The sequence below is a fragment of the Suncus etruscus genome, chromosome 14, assembly GCF_024139225.1.
Source record: "Suncus etruscus isolate mSunEtr1 chromosome 14, mSunEtr1.pri.cur, whole genome shotgun sequence".
In the NCBI taxonomy this organism is placed as follows: domain Eukaryota; kingdom Metazoa; phylum Chordata; class Mammalia; order Eulipotyphla; family Soricidae; genus Suncus; species Suncus etruscus.
This window is the reverse complement of record NC_064861.1, coordinates 50928348-50932904: the sequence shown is the minus strand read 5'-3', so window position 1 is coordinate 50932904 and position 4557 is coordinate 50928348. Positions and strand designations below refer to the sequence as shown.

At 47.5% G+C, this 4557-nt stretch overlaps 1 long non-coding RNA gene across 2 annotated transcripts; it reads right to left on the bottom strand.

Moving 5' to 3' along the window:
• Positions 1 to 205: 205 nt before the first annotated feature.
• Positions 206 to 4060, bottom strand: LOC126027180 (uncharacterized). 2 transcript variants are annotated; one of them, XR_007502219.1, is made up of 3 exons: positions 3892 to 4060; positions 1045 to 1164; positions 206 to 789 (listed from the first exon to the last, which is right to left on the bottom strand). It is a non-coding gene; the product is annotated as an uncharacterized LOC126027180 (long non-coding RNA). The 2 variants fall into 2 exon arrangements; XR_007502220.1 differs by having other exon boundaries at positions 4015 to 4031.
• Between the last annotated feature and the right edge of the window lie 497 nt (positions 4061 to 4557).

Genomic DNA, 4557 nt, shown 5'->3' with positions numbered 1-4557 from the left:
ATAAAAGGAACCCATTGAAATCACGATCTTCCACTGTGTTGGGACACTGATTGACCAGGAGGCGGATAGAATCAGTATCTTCACACTCACACCATAGAAGCGCTACCCTCTTGACCATAACCCTGTTGGGGAAATGGAAATTAAGGTAGTATATGCATAGTATTTGACAATCCAGTCTTCTGAATAAGTAAAGTAACAAGAAAGATCCAACTGAAAACTTCCACTTGTTTTAATTGGCATAGGTTGTGGGATTTACACACAGTAGTGCAAGGTATTACAGAACATAAAGTTAGTAAAGTAGTTACAGTGAAGAGATGGTTGTAAGTGCGAGCGGTCGCTAAAGAGGTAGGTCATTAAGCCAGGAGTATTTGTACTCTACGTGACTCCATCTGTGATTAACTATGTTCCCCTACTAGGAAGGTCTTGCTTTGAGAGCGACACGCTGAGCCTTTGCTAGGATGGGTGGTGTTTTGGCGAGGAGGTTGTCGTCTACGCCATAGGAGTCGAGGAAACTGGAACTGCTTTGGTGAGGGCCCGGTGACCAGTGGCATAGACCTGGCAATGGTGGGAGACATGGCCCCCTCGTCACCCGGTGGGGCAGTGATCTGGAGGACACAGCCCATCTCTATGCCCTTTTCTTCCTGTGGTGAGATCTGGACCGCCACGAATACAAGGAAGCCACTGAAAGCACGATCTTCCACTGTGTTGGGTTGCCGATCGACCAGGAGTAGGATAGAATCAGTTTCTTCCCACGCACACCATACAAGCGCTCTCCTCTTGACCATAACCCTGTTGGGGAAATAGAAATTAAGTAGCATCTCCCACCCACAGGGCTGCGGGCACTACAAAAGCATTTGAGGGTTTTTACATCCCACACCATATCCCAGAAAAATCTCTTCTTGACTCTCTGTGGGCAAAGGGACATTGGATAAACCCATCGGGAATTGAAGGAAGTATTTAGATTTTTGTCCAACTAACATTGTGGAGGGAACATTCCACAAACAGTCGCCTCTTGATAATAAAGGGAATTTCATGGGTACTTACTTGACACAAGGATGTAGCTCTCTCGGCCAATTCGCATGTCGCATAAGATTCACAAGCACCCTGTACCAAAAGACGGTATGTCAAACAAGCGTGTCCAGACCATGAGGATTCGAACAGTACCTGCAGCTTGTGCGGTCATAATGTCGAGTCTGGTGATCACCAGAAGCACCTCCCTTCCAGTTCCCGCCTTGTAGGGGTTAGTTACTGCCACGTTAGAGATCACCATGACGATCTCACCACAATCAACACCACATTTCATCGCAACACAATCAATACAACCATAATCAATAATACCACCCCAAAACAAGAGAAGGCAGAGGCAAGCACAGTTCAAGGCAAACACCACCTTGCAGGTGAATTATGCCACTCCTGTACTGAGGCATAATGCCTCTCCCTAGAAACGAGTAGGTGTGATTACCAGCTTTGTTTTGAGATTTGGCTTAGCCAGTGCCCTGATCCTGGATAGACATTATGTTTTTGGTGTTTTGGTGTTTTGGCAGAAAGAGCAGATCCAGGGGCCGAGAGATAGCACAGCGCTAGGGCATTTGCCTTGCCCGCGGCTCCCCTAGTTAGCTCCCCAGGCTCCATCTCTGGCATCTCATATAATCCTGCAGGCTTGCCAGGAGCGATTTCTGATAGCTGAACCAGGAGGAAACCCTTAGTGCTGCGGGATGTGTGCCCTAGTTACCCTCCCCCCCAAGAACAGATCCAGATTCCATTCTATATGTGATGGGGGCTCTAACAGTTTATTGAATAATCCCCCCTCGCCTAGTCACCAATACCCTCTACGTTTATTAGGGTTTATTATTGATCAATCAGTATGTCTATCATTCACCTGACTTAGTGAGTCACTTAATCCATAAAGACTTAGTATTTAGACAGTTACATGACCAGTAAGTAAGCCATAAGGTCTTCTTGGCATATTTACATTTATTTATTGACATATTTGCATAAGCCATAAAGACTTTCTAATTTTGCTTAACTTATAGTCATGAAGATTAGTAAGCCATCTTTTAATCAAGGCCTATCAGTATTCTACACATCAGTGTTCAATCCATGGATCAATAAACAAAGTTTCCAAGGAACAATATCCTTCAGCATTTATTATTGGGTTAAGCGATTGCTAACCCTGGGCCCAGTGATGCAACCACCTACCTTAGAGAACAATGCTACACACCACATTCCCCCAAATGCACAGAAACCCTATGTCACCCCAGAGGCCCGCCTGGATGCTGGCTCCTCTAGGTATTAACACTGCCCATGAAGGGTTAATAGGTAGCAGTCCCACCGCAATCAGAGGTTCCATTGAGAAGTTCTGGCTCGAGGTGAAAGAGGCAAACTGAGTCCACATTAACATAGCCCACTCCCAGCTAAAGGAATTGATAGGGCTTGGCCTCAGGATCAGTACCCACATGATTAATAGTTACTAGCATTCACCATCTTGTCAATCCCCCAGAATTCGTGTTCCCATCAAAGGCCCTCCTTGTAGGTGGTACCTCTCGGTAGCCCTTCCCTGAAAGGGTCAAGAGCCACCGGTTCCATGGCTCTAGTCAATGATACCATTGGGAAGTGATAGCCCAAGGTCTATAAGCACCACTGAGGCACAGTTGATTCTCTATTGATGGACTAACAATCAATAGAGAGCCCCTCCTATCTAAAAAAGAACGACCAATATAAATTATATAATAAATCAATAATAGGGGCTGGCGAGGTGGCACTAGAGGTAAGGTGTCTGCCTTGAAAGCGCTAGCCAAGGTTGGACCGCGGTTCAATCCCCCGGCGTCCCATATGGTCCCCCCAAGCCAGGGGCAATTTCTGTGCTCTTAGCCAGGATTAAACCCTGAGCATCAAAGGGGTGTGGCCCAAAAAACAAAAAAAAATCAAAAATTGGGGCCGGGCGGTGGCGCTAGAGGTAAGGTGCCTGCCTTGCCTGCGCTAGCCTTGGATGGACCGCGGTTCGATCCCCCGGTGTCCCATATGGTCCCCCTCGCCAGGAGCGACTTCTGAGCGCATAGCCAGGAGTAACCCCTGAGCGTCACTGGGTGTGGCCCAAAAACCAAAAAAAAAAAAAAAAAAATCAAAAATTAATAAATCAATAAATAGGGCCCGGAGAGATAGCACAGCGGTGTTTGCCTTGCAAACAGCCAATCCTGGACCAAAGGTGGTTGGTTCGAATCCCGGTGTCCCATATGGTCCCCGTGCCTGCCAGGAGCTATTTCTGAGCAAACAGCTAGGAGTAACCCCTGAGCACCGCCGGGTGTGGCCCAAAAACCAAAAAAAAAAAATAAATAAAAAATAAAAAATCAATAAATAAACAATAACTTATAATCTATAAATATATCCATCAATAATATAAATATATTAAATAATATTAATAATAATAAAATATTATAAATAGAATATAAAATAAATATAATATAAATAAATATACAATAAAATAATAAAAGATTATTAATAATTAAAATTAAATTAAAATTTAAGATTAAAATTAATAATATTAATAATAAATATATTATCGATAAATACGATCAATATAAATGATCTAAGAAATAATGATCAATAGGCCCTGATCATTAATACCGAGACCTCCCCGTTCCATCCCAAGAAATTCACGCGTACTCTTCGTTCAGCTGTGGCCCCTCTGTGAAGATGCCTGTCTGCCTTTTCGCTTTTCGTCTTCTAATCCGCAGCTCCAGCTCTGCTTCTGCCGTCTTCTGTGCCTCCGTACCCGTCTGTGCCGCCGCAGCCAAGACGTGCAAGACCAGCCGTGCGCTTCCTTTGCCACAGAGCCCGGCATTCGGATGTCGCCGAGACCACCCCGTCCCGTCCCAAGAAACCCACACTTACTCTTCGTCGAGCTGTGGTCCCTCTATGGAGATGCCTGTCTGCCTTCCCGGAGTCAATGGACTAGCAGCCAGCAGCAGCTAAGGAGCCCAGAGCCGCCTTGCCATTTAAATGTCAGCTGCAGACCGCCCAGAATGTCCTCAGCCAATCGGAATGCAGTCTGAGGGTGAGTGACATCTCTCCTGTCATGGGACTTAGCCACACAAATCGCTGTCCGTCTTCTAATCCGCATCGGTGTCCGTCTTCTAATCCACATTCCCCTCGTCGTCCAGCTCTATCTCTGCCGCTCCAGCTCTGTCTTGGTCTCTCGGACCCTGCCGCGTTCTGCACCCCCGTCGCCTCCTGTCTCGTTCTCTTGGACGCTGCCGCTTTCTGCACCACCGTCGCCTCGTCGCTCCAGCTCTGTCTGTTCTGCACCCCCGTCGCCTCCTGTCTCGGTCTCTCGGACGCTGCCGCTTTCTGCACCCCCGTCGCCTCCTGTCTCGGTCTCTTGGACGCTGCCGCTTTCTGCACTCCCGTCGCCTCCTGTCTCGGTCTCCCGGACGCTGCCGGGTTCTGCAGCCCCATCGCCTCCTGTCTCGGTCTCTCGGACGCTGCCGGGTTCTGCACCCCGGTCGCCTTCTGTCTTGGTCTCTTGGACGCTATCGCGTTCTGCACCCCCGTCGCCTC